This window comes from Netta rufina, assembly GCF_964035555.1.
Source record: "Netta rufina genome assembly, chromosome: 6".
Taxonomy (NCBI): Eukaryota; Metazoa; Chordata; class Aves; order Anseriformes; family Anatidae; genus Netta; species Netta rufina.
The window spans coordinates 12,193,121-12,206,104 of NC_140129.1; positions in this window are offsets into that span (position 1 = coordinate 12,193,121).

A 12,984-nucleotide genomic window follows, 5' to 3' on the forward strand; every position below is an offset into this window, starting at 1 on the left:
CTGCTTACCTATTGAGATCATCCTCTGCATATTCATCACTTGGCAAAACCAATAGCACTTTCCAAAATATCTGATCTTGTTGAAATGGTATATGTTCAGTGATTAATGAGGTGAGATCCAGGGGAGTCCAAGCTAAATCACTTAAAGAGAGACAGAAGCTGGTTAAAAAAAAAAAAAAAAAAGACTCCCTAGAGCTACATCCCCCTCCTGGAGAATGTTCTTCTTGCCTCGAACAACTTACATTACTGCAACTGGTTACTGTCTAATTCAAAAAGCTCTGAAGTTGTGTTTCATCTTTTAGCTTTGTTGCCCATATATTTCACCACACCCCAGATTCCTTCCTTCCCCAGCTCTCCTTCAGGAATTGCAGCTGCCAAGTCTGTTAACTGAGCCTTGCTTTGGGGATTGTGGGACAATACACATATCACTTCACCTCCACACTGCTTAAATACCCATCTCCAGTGAACACACAGGGCACTGGAGTGCATGGCAAGTCATGAAAACCAAGTCTCCTGCTGCACATTTAAAACCAAGGTCAATCCCTTTGTGCCACAACCCAGACTGATAACTGCTTATATAATCATCTCTCCCTATACCCCTCCTATCCCACCCAGGGGCAAAAATTAACAAATACACACCAGATCCTTCAAGTTATACCCACGGCATTAGAATAAGACAGCCAACACTTCCAGGGATTTACCATCCAGTTCCCTTATCTAGAAAATACTTAGAGAAGCAAGGCCGCTAGTGGCTACTTGAGTATGATCTGCCACTCTGAGATGACACCTTCAGGATCTCTGGCATTTCTCTTACAGTTTTCTTAAAAAGAACACAAGGATCAAACACTAACTTACCTTAACAATTGCTGGTAGAAGTGACGAACTCTAATTTCATGCACTGTCTTGTTTCTCATCCAATTCAGCCTGGAAACAAAAGATCCTTTGTTGTGATTTTTTGGGTAACTATAGCTAAAGATACTGCTTTTACAGAACACTAAGACCTGAGAATTACTGCATATGCTTTAGAAAGATGCAGTTAATAGAAGAATGATTTCTTTGGGTTTTCAGTCTTTCATGGCATTTGTGCAGAAACGGTCTTCTGGGAAAGGTATTTAAAAACAAGTTGTATTGCAAAAACATTAACTTTCACAATGGAAGAAGAGAACTTACTTTCCAAAAATCAGACTGCCACCCGCTCTCGTAAGTATCCTTACCTCGTGCAAGAGATTCCCAGCTTTCCTCCATTCCCCAGGTTTACAAGTCTCCTGCACAAGTTCTCCATGGCTATAGGCCACTCAGCACTGGGAGACAGAGCTTTCAGTTTATTTTGGGGATCTGTGCAACAGGGAGCAGCTGGAAATGCCCTCATTTGACGTTTCAGCTTTGTTCGAGCTGCCACTGCCTGCCTCCACCTTGAAAAGAGAAAAAATAAGGTCCCATTAACGAACTGCAGTCCATCATGGTGTTCATCTTTGCTCTTCAGACTGGATCAGGCTCTCAAACACCTCACAAGTCCCAGTCTGCCATGGGGAAAAGGTGAGGTGGTGTGTGTGGGTAGTGCAGCAGGCTCTGGCTGTTGTGCACACAGCTGCTAACTCACAGCTTGTGCACTGGATGAGACCTGCCCACCATACATGTTCAGCATCCAAAAGGGTCAGCCTTACACGTATTTCTAGCTAGAATGAAGCTGAAGTCTCTGATGAAGCTTATTACCTGACTCTGATGAGACATGTTCCACTCCCTACGTAAGGCTGAGCAACATTAGAGACCGGTAACAAAAACGTAAGCCCACCCTTCTACCGAAGCCAACCAGACATCAAAAACTATCTCAAAAAGAACACAGCCAGACAGGTGCAGTTTAAACCCTATTAACCACTCCCTGCCAGGACTCCTGAATAAAACAGTTGTATCAGAGGATGGCCACTCACCGTTGCAAATATTTGCAGAAACACTGGAGCTCCTGAAGGGTTTCCTTTGCAATCTGGAAAATCTCATCCTCCAGGAAGTGGTCCATGACATGACCACAGACTTCTTCTGAACAGCGGGCAATACGGGCTTGCCGGTCTCTTTCTAAGGCACATCTAATTCAAAACAAAAGAAAATCAAGACCTCTAGCAAGGTGAATGCCAGAGCAAGTACTAAAACAACTAGCTGTAGCACAAACAAGGGAAAGCACCAGCACAACTAGCAAAGAAGAGGGATTTTCCTTGTACTTTATGGCCCGTCCAAATAAGGCCTGTAACCAAACCAGAAGTCATTCAAGATTTCACACTGATCACAGACTTCCAAAGAAAGGTCTGCAGCTGAGCCGTAAGGGAGGCAGAGTAAGAGCAAGCATATAGGGCGGCCTCATCCAAGAGAAAGCCTCTATCACCTCCACCTGGGAGGATTGCTACTGAAATGGCAAACTGGCAATATGCTGCATGGCAAGTACACTTCCCCTCTCTTTAAAGCAGTTTATGGAAGATGAGCTTGGAGAAGGCCAAGCAAGGAGCTCAGCACTCCCTTATACCCTTACCCTTTAGAAAGCACCTACAGCAAAGCATAGCATATGGGATGTCGTACTTACTTTAACTCATTGGCTGAAGCTTCTTGAACAGTCTCGTTTATTACTTCTTCCATTAACTCCATACCCACCAACTGACTCAGCTGCTTTATTAACTGTTCTCTTTCCTGCCTTTGCCTAGAAGGACAGAGAAGACATTTACACAAATAGCAACTGGCAAGCCTGCCACTTTGCTACAGAAACACTACACGCAGACCCATGGTTAACTCATCTAAAATGGAGCTCCCCCTAGCTGGTTTCTCCCTCTAAAAATTAAAAACTGGCTTGCGTGGAGCCAAGTCTTATCATCATTAATACAGGTAAGATTTGGGTTCTTTCTTTCTTACCTAGTAAGCCACAGACAAGTAGCAATCTCAGCAGCACACTCACTGAGTACAGCGGGGCCAGAATGCATCCCCCCCCTCTGGAAGCTCAGGGTGAATAAAAATTCCATAAAAACATGCCAACCCACAATTTTAACAGGAGCTCCGTGAGGCTAACACGCACTAACTAGCAGATTACCTCAGAACAGAGAAGGGACAGCCTAAGTGACCCCAGGGCAGTTCAACACGAGACAAACTGAGCGGTATTGACAGCTGATAAAGTCACAGGGCTAGGGTACATGGCACAAGGACTCACGTTGGCACCTGCTGTCCTCACGGAGCCTAAGGATAGCTGCAGCCCACCCTGCCCCACAGCAAAAGCAGCAGCTCACCTCTCTTCCTCCACTCTGCGCCTTTCCTCCTTAACACGCTCCCTTTCTGCGCTGAGCGTGCTTCCAACCACTTGTCGGAGGACTTCCTCCATCACTTCAGCCACCAGTTCCTCCACAGTGGTCTCCGAGGTACTGCGTGGAAACAGCAATTCTCTTCTCAATGCCAGGAAGCCGCAAGTGGGAGCCTCACGGGGAAGGCACCACACACCTGTGCTTTTCTCAAGCACGCCCTTGCTCTGCTGTGGCAGGCAGATCTCAGCCAGCAGCCAAGCGCCTGCCTCACCTTGCTCATTCCCCACCCCACAGCAGGGCATGGGAGAAAAAGATGAAAACCAAGAAAACTGGTGGATAAAGACAGCTTAATGAGGAAGAGGAAAAAAAAAAAAAAAAAAAAAAAGAAAATACACTCAAGCATGCAGACAGCCTTGGTGCTGCGCAAGCACTGCTCAGCAGCAGCCAAAACTCTGGTGTGTTATCAATACTGCTTTCGTCACAAACCCAAAACACAGCACCATATGGGGTGCTGTGAAAAGAGTTAGTTCCATCCCAGCCAGACAAGAACATCTGTAAATTTAGTATCTACTCTTGGCTAGCAAAAACACTTGCCATGTGCAGACCTCACGTTCTGTTAAGATCAAGATTTCTCACTTTAGGAGAAGATCTAAAATCCACATAAGAATGCTGATTTTAATTTAACATTACTAGGAATAATCAACAGGAAAAAAAAAAAAAAGAGTAAATCTTACTCATTTTCATATTTCTTTTCCCTAAATAAATAACCTAAAATCCAAAGAAAATAAGCCATACCAGAGTCTAGCAGCCAGTTTATTCCTTGCTCACAGTCTCTACCACACTTAGCTCACCCCATTTCAGATATTTTTATTATTTTTTACTATTATTATTTCTAGCCAAGAACAGAAGTTCAGAAGTTTACTTAGATGGGTAAAAGCAGTGAACTTTTGCTGGAGGTGTTTCTTGGCAAGGACTAGCACATCTTTTTTTTTTAAGCCAAATTCCATTTTGGCAACTCAGTTCTGGATTAACAAAGTTAATTCTCACATCAGCCTAGTGAATCAGGGTCATAGGGAGCTAACCACCCCTGCTGGGACTGAGCAGCACAGACAGAATAGCACGTGTGCATGTGTAAGTGATCCTATTTATTATCAGAAAACATCACCCTACATCTTATTGTCTAAATACTTATTGCTAAAATTGTGAGTAACTTTCCTAAAGCCAAGTCTAGCATTGGCAACCAACCGGCAAGAGCAGGAGGCTGCACCAGAGACATACAGATGCTCCCTCCCACCAGCACATCCAGCAGTCTAGCAACTGCCTTGGAGAAGAAACATTTTAAGCAGAGAAGCAGAGCTTCCCTTCAGTGTACCAAAAAGACTGTCTCTGCTATAGACCTTGCTCAGTTTTATGATCTCCACACATGGTGCTGCTAAGGTAATTTCTAATTTTGTCGACACACTCAAGGAATACCAGCAATAAATGTTCTTTACCAGATCGCTGCAGTCACGTAGTCAGCTCCTGCTCTGCCGACTTCTCTGCACTCTCCTTTGAGAACATCATGCACAAGCCCGTCCACCACCTCGGCGATGTCCTACAACACAGCAGGGGAAGCAATTGAAGCAAGTTGGAACCCTGCTCAGGACAGCTGGTGTGCATGCATGAATTGGGAGTAAGGTCCTTCAGCCTTGTTTAAGTGATTATAACTGGCAACTGCGCGATTTGTATTTCTACTTACAGACTAAACTAAGTTAATCAAGTACAACAGCCTGGAAATTCAAGGTTGAGTTTAAGAACCAGTTTAGAACCGTACAGTAACACCTCAGAGACAGAAGCAACTTTTTGTGTTATATACGGACAACACAATTTATGAAATAGGGTAAGTGAATTTTGAGAGTAATTCTTATTTTTGTACTTTAGTTTCTTTTAGAGTTGCACTGCTCTACAAGTATTAGCTGACGTAATTTCAGGTGACCAGTTCTAGTCTTTACTGAAAGGTAGCCACATCCAGGTGGAATACAGCAGCTCTACTCCACAAAGCAGTGCAACACTCCAGAACAGGTTCAGCATTAGTGCATATCCTAACTTGCATGAGGGAGAAAAAAGGGAAACACCAAAAATACACAGGGTACAGTTTCAAACTTGCATCTGAAATTACACAATACTTCTTTTCAGAATAGTTCGAGGAACGATCTTAAAGTACCCGCCACTCCGAACCAGGCAGAGCCCATTTTTGCCTCTACTTGATGTGAAGATTCTGAACAACTAAAATAACCTATCAGTCTCACCTGCTTTACATTATATTTTCAAGATTTTTCCCAAATATTCCATTATGATTTTTGATTTCCTTACTGTGTCTGTGTATACAGGCTGAGGCTTTGAAGAAAGAGGCTCAGGTTGTCCAGCAGACTGGGAAATTGCCTGCACAGGAGGTAGTATTGGCACAAGAGGACGAGGTAACAGTGAGGGCAGAAGATGAGCTTGAGGCTGGGCTCTTACTGCTGTGACATCTAAATCCACACCTTTGCTTTCCACTCTTACTTCTTTAACAGGTGAGTCAGCAGAGAAAAATAAAAACGGAAACACATTCAGATACAAATAGAAGCTCAACTATTCTTTGCTGCTTGTTATATTTTAAAGCTAGCTTGTCTGACAAATCTCATCAGGTCATAAAACAAACCCACAACGGCAGCCTGCTGCCCTGAAGATATATAATTATATATTGTGGAAACCAATTTCTAGGCATAAATATTTTCATAAAATATTTTATATATTTATAAATATATTAATATTTTTATAAAATAGAGGTTATATATAAACATTTATATATTTTATATACTATATTAATATGTATATGTTATATATAATACAGGTAAAAATTTAAATGTTTTATATAAATATTCATAATTACTGCACATTGCCTCCAATATCAACCATATACATTTCCAATAACAAAACAACTTGTTTTATGACAACTATGCCTAGCACCTACACACATGCTTCTTGAAAAAACAAAAACTATTTGTACTTTCAGCAAAGACAAAGCATAAATCCAGACACCTTGAAAGGGAAGATGATTGCATGCACAGGAGAACAAACAGCATATAAAATCTGGAAGCTGAAAGGGGAAGTCAGCTATCTGAAACAGCCAAATACGTAGTTATTTCACCTATACTGGTAAAATTAAGCTTATTTCCATCAGAGTATTTTCTGTATTTATTAATCACTGAGTGTTTTTGTTTTGTTTTGTTTAATTTTTTAAACACATGTAAGTACATTTAAATCAAAACATTCTTTCATTACATCCAAATTCCCATGCAATTTCAACCTAGATGAGCAAAGAACAACAAAACTACCCACAGAACAGACACAGCAGTGTGTTCTTGAGAAGTACCTAAAACGCACATTCAGTCTTACCTGTTGCTTCTACACTGGACTTTTGGCTACTACTAGCTTGATCCACAGAAATGCTTCCACCAGTATATTTGTTCTGTCCATTAAAGCTAGACACAGGCACGTGGTGAGGCACTGATGGTAATGGCCCGCCATTTACAACTTCCCCAACTGAGACTGTTAGCTTCTGGCTGACAAACAGCGATTTACGGGGCTTGGGTAATCCATCAGGCTCCAAAAAAGCTGAGCGATTCAGCTCTACATAAGCACTGCAGAAAAATAAGAAGCAGGAATACATATTCAAAGTTCCAGTAACCTAAGTATTTTCAACCGTACAGCACAAAAATAAAAATGCACAGGCCTGAAAAAAAGGCTATGGTAGGAAAACCATAGTACTTACAGGGAATACGAATCCCGTTTCTTGAGGGAGAAAGAATTAAAGAACTTTTCATAATTATATCAATACATATAGAAGAGATTATTGAAGTTTGTGCTCATCACTATCCCAGTGCTTAACTTACATAGAGCTCAGCCTCTAACCTTTGCCTGTTGTTTTCTCCCTCTTTTTCTCATTGCAAACTCCAGGGGTGGCCCATCCACTTAACACTCTGCTTGACATTGGTCTAACCCCAGTAGGCATCTTCAGACTGATGCTCTTTTCTTTATACTTACCCATCAGATACACTCAGGCCATAGTAACTTATAAAATCAGTTGCTTCTTCACAATCCTTGAACAGCAGCATGCGGACCAGGTGATCCAATGGAAACACAGTGCATCTTTGGGTGCTTACAGTGTAGGCAATATTAAGAGACTTGAGAGCATCTTTACGAATCTGCAGGGGCGGGAGGGATAAAAGCAAGAGTCACATAAACTGCTAAGTGCACTCTAAAAACAGAAATATTTCTTACAAGAAAGCAGCACTTTGTCATCAAATAGACACATAAATAACTGTTTAGATTTAGCTTTAAGTGCTGTGCACTTTCTTTCCAGTTTCCACCCCTCTTCAGCACTGCTCATTTTGAGCATATCCCTTTGCAACTCCCGTGCAAGAAAAAAAGCTTGCAAGGGCTTCTGAAAGCACATGTTGATGTTTTGTTTAAAAAAAAAGTCTCAGGCCCACTTCTTTGCTCCCCAAATTATTTTCAGGGAAAATATATATTTATACACAGTCATGGAAAAAAATTACTAAGAGCACTCATTTTTAGTACTTGCCTTTTATAACCTAGTAGAAAACTTGATTTTTTAGAAACACTTAAGATTCAAGAATAAAACTATTTTTAATGTTAAGTATTTACTGAGTTGTTTGCTCTCTGAACTGATTTCCTCCTGAAAAACTGTTTTACAGGTTAAAGCTTTTTTAAAATATCCATCTGCTTTTTCTTACCTGGTTGAAATAACAGTGTAAGAGACAGGCATTCAGATAAGAAGCTGCCTGCACTAACTTGAAAAACCTCACAAAATTGTTGCTGTTTAATGCAGCAAAAGCTTGAACCGCAAATCTCACTTCAGGGGAGTTTCTAACCTCTGGATGAAACTGCTGCACTTCTCTGTGGAGATAAAGACAGAGACAAACCTGAATCAATACAAACAACTGGATAGCAACCTATAACAAAATGGAATTACAATCAGGAGCTTCAAGTGAGACATGCAACTTTCAAGTGTCAAGACCAAAACCAATGTCTGTGAGTAAAAACTGCAGCAAAGTTAACTCATCAAAAATCTTCTAAAGGAACTTGCATAATCAGCATGCTATGATTTAGGTACATCATTCCAGCTTCTAGGGAAGAAGGCAATTAGGAGACTGACCAGAAAAGCATAGTACAACACTGCCCACAATATTTTTTTTTTTTACTTGATTCTACTAGAGATAAAGGCATGAAGATTGTACACCTCTCCAGTAAGAAGGATCTCCTTGACTGAGGAAAGTATTTAATTTTTACACTTGCTGTGCAGAAATTCTGGTGAGGTATTTAAAAATCAGAAGTTTCTTCTTAAGAAAAGACTCATTTTAATGACATACTACAAATTAAAGCAACATTACTACAGTACACCATAGTCTTTCTTTGGCAAAAGCAATTGCAGCTAAGGTCTTCACTTCCATCACAATTTTTTGGGGACTTAATTCTAATTTCTTCCCAGAGACAAGAGAGAAACTAAGTGATATCTATCATTCCCACCTGAGAATATCACCCTTGTTGAGATTCAGCAAAACATTATAACCTCTGAATTCCGCTTCACTCTTGCAGTAAATTCCCTTGTTAGCCAGGTCATGATACATCTCCTTCAAGCTCTGCAGGCATTTTGTCATATTCTCGTTGTTGATTTTGGCATCAAAGGAGGACATTGGCTCTTCACACAAGTGGTGAGCACAATGGATGTGAAAACGAGCGCATTTCTCAATCAGAGATACCATCAGTGGGTTACAGAGATGCTGCTGGGTTATATCCTAATCAGAACAATAAACAAGGCATTTATGTGCACTTTAAACTAAAGCTGAAAAGCATAGTCATCCTGTCCTACTTTCGGAAAATTCTGTGCTTTGTGTCAGTTTTCAATTCAAGTATTTCAAATACTATTGGTTTTAGCTTCACTTTTTACAGTATCGTGATCATTTGCTTTCTATCATCTAACATCTCCATCTACTAGTGCTTACCTTTCTTATTCCTCGAGTTCTGTTCCAAACAAAGTCATACCATTCTCGGTAATTTCCTTCCCCTTGGTCCATAATATTTGTCACTAAATAGTCCATGGTCATGCTCAACACTTCAGAGGGTCTCAATTCATGGGGCAAAGGCTCCTCCTGGTCTGCTGAAGACCTGCTATATTCCTTGATTGCTGCTGCATGATCTACCTGCAAGAGGCAGAGAAAATAAATGAAAAACAAGAAGTCTTTTTAAAATAAAAAATAAAATCAGGAGTGTAAGATTTCATCACATTCATGCCTTTACTTTAGCAAGGAGCAGACTATTAGAGGAGTTTTTCCACTGTTTACACTAACAACCCATGTAGGTTCTGCTATGATAGCAAGTAAATTTTATTTTATGACAGGAGCTGACTTGGCAGTCCCTCACTTGTCACCTTCAGAACTTGTACGCTGCTAAGCACAACTACATACAGATCTAAATGCTTTTCTGGAATGAAATAGAAAAGGTTATTGCAGTACTTAAATAGCAAACATCCACCATCCCTTTTTTTACAATGGGCAATTAGAAGCCAGATTAGCGTGTCTACAAAATTCCCCACCAGAATTAACCCTGTAATCAACTAGATAACACTGACAGCTTTATATAAGGAGCAAATGAACAGATGTGCTGAGAAAAGCAAACTCTTGCTTACAGAGGATTCATACCTTGTCAGATCCCAAAAGCAACTCAAAGGTACTGAGCTGGTTTCTCGTCTCCCTCATGTAACGCTCCTTTTCAGGACACATGTCGGGACAAGTGCCAATGACAGTTTTTGCTTTGCCAAGATCAGTCCTTTTTATTCGAGCTAAAAAAAAAAAGTTACAAATTAAAATAGTAACATTAAGCATCTCTCTTTTAGATTTCATGACGAGCTATTTTCTTAATGTGCTAACACACCACAAAGCACAGCATCTGCCTAAGCTGAGGTCCATACACTGTCAATGGGTGGACATCAAGAAGCAGGCTGCCAAGGCAAGGGTTCACTGAAAAGCAGGTATGAAGGGATCTCTAGAGGCTCCCAACTAGACTCCCCTTGGAGCAGGACCCTGGCATGGCTGGAAATACACAAGGATGGTTTTCCCCCATTCTGGGGCTGGTCCCAGGGCTGCACTGTTCATCTGGGAACACTTCTTATACTGTCCCACCCAGGTATGGAGAGTTTCTGTTGAAAACATCAGACTCTAAACCTGATAACTCCACGTTTTGTATCCTAGAAGCCCAACTTGTTTGTATCCTAAACTAACACCATCAATTTCACAACTCCATGTCAAGTGACAGAGAAATGTGTTTGCTGATGTTAAAAAATAACACCTTAAATAAAAAAATAGGATCAACTTTGAAACAGCAAGAATAGGATGAAAGGGTTTACAAAACAGAACTATGAAGCAAGAGGAGATTTATTTAATTTCATTTTTTTAATAGTTTGCTTTCAGAGATACACTGTTAGATTTTGGTTAGCTTTCTCTGAAGAACCTGCATTGGTGCACATCGCCCTACACAGCCTCCCCTAGGGCTAAGGAAACCAAGGCCTGCATTTAGCAAGCCAGTCTCACATGATGATGCAGTTACATGGGGTGGCTTAGCTGACCTTGTCCCTGTTGATTTTCCTCCAGTTATTAATAGGGGTCATTTTGCCAGGACTCAAAATAGACCCCAAAGTACTCAAGAATTCCTACAGAGATGAACAGTCTGCTATTCACTATCCACAAGAAATACACGTGTGCAATAAGAAACAGACTTCTGTCGTATACATTAATTTCCTGTAGAACAACAACCCATTAAAATAGAAGACTATCTTTGCAGACTGTTCCATGTTAGTCTCATTTCAAAGCTATTACCATAACATTACAACAGCTTTGCAGACATCAAGCACCCATTTCTTCCCAGCAGAGAAGCTGATGATAAACTCATGAGCTTTTTTAATTAATAACAGTACCTTGTCGCATTATTTTGTCCCTTTGGTCCAGAAGACGGTATCTTTCTTCAGATGTCTCAGCCACTAACCCGATCAGGTTACTGAGAGATGATAATGAAGTGGCCTCTGAGTTCTGCCCTTCAGAACTAGAATCAAACAGATCTGCTTCAAACTGCAGCGCCTTCCGAAGACCAGGCTTCTTAGCTGGAGAGCTAAAAATGAGATTTTTTAAATCATTATTACACTATACATGCCCTGACCTTGCCAGTACACTCTTCAAGGCACTGACATCTCTGTTTAGAACAGTATTTTAGTATTTACACAGGACAATGTATCAAGTAAACAGAGTATGCATCTATACCCATCACTCCGAGGCCCAACAGTTGGCATTTCAATCTAGGAATTAGCCTCCTGTTTGCTGTGAAAAAAAAAGGGAACGCATTCTATAGCAACAAGGATCACTAGGAGATTTTACACGGCCTAGATATGAACATATTCAAGGAACAGTCATTCTTTTACAGCACATTAATAATTTTATAGTTGTATGACAACGCATACCAAATGACCACTGTCCAACTAGACACACCACTGAAGTGCCACAGAAAAATCACAGGACTGCAGAATCAGCACCTCACACAAAGCAGAGACCTCCTGTAAAAAGCCTGTTCTTTTGAACTGCAAAAAGATTATGCCCCAAACTCACCAGCTATTACAAAAAGGCAACTCATTACACACAAACATTTGTCCACAAACAAAACCATTCACCTCAGAAACCAATTTAATCGAGACCACTCAACACAGTCAGCCATCGCCACTTGGTCCTACTTGGGCTCTGCACTGTTTCACTATTTCCTTATGCCTTGCTGTTGCAGCTGTTACTCGTGTTGTAACAGAGTACGCAAGCGAAATATGCAGGCAGAAGTAAAAGGCCTGAAGAAGAGACATACCTTTTACCAGGCATGACAGCACTGGCAGAGGATCTTATTAAAGGTTTCCTAAGTGGGGAATGCTGGTAGTTTTGCTCTTCACTGTTTTGCCTTCCTTCATCTTCACCTGCTTTCTTCTCCTTGGAAGAGAATTCTCTTTTTGCAGGACCTGAAGTAACATATAAACATGAAGGCGGGTACTTGGCAAATAATTTTATCAACAGCTTTTTTACCCTCCTTGGTTGTGATCAATAGTTGGTTTTGTTTTCTGATAATATTTTTTAGTCACAGCTTCATGCAGGCACAGAATGCTTGCAAGAAACTTGCACTAGCAGCTATACCAAGTCTACCACTTACTAGTCAGCTTCAGTGTTCTATAAAGAAAAAGCATTCTTAAGTAAAACACTGCTCAGCAGTAACTGTAGTTACTCAGTAGATCATCAGTAAATGAAGTCTGGTCATAGTCTGAATTTGAATTCTTTTAGATTTGGGATATAATCCACCAGTCACAGCTCTTTACTAGGTATTCAATCCATTTCACCAACATAAACCACAGTTGTCAGAGCATTTTCAGTGCTCCTGAAGCATTTTAGTAATTATTTTCACATATCCAAGCTAAGACTAGGGTTGGCACGGCTTCCCAAGTACCTAGTCTACACCTTGCAGAAACAGAGAACATTCTCTCCCACGAAGAAATTTTCAGCCATTTGGATTTCTTAAATTTTCTCAGACTAGTTATTTCAGAATATTCCCATTTACATTTCTATAGACTTTAATGCCAGAATAACATGACA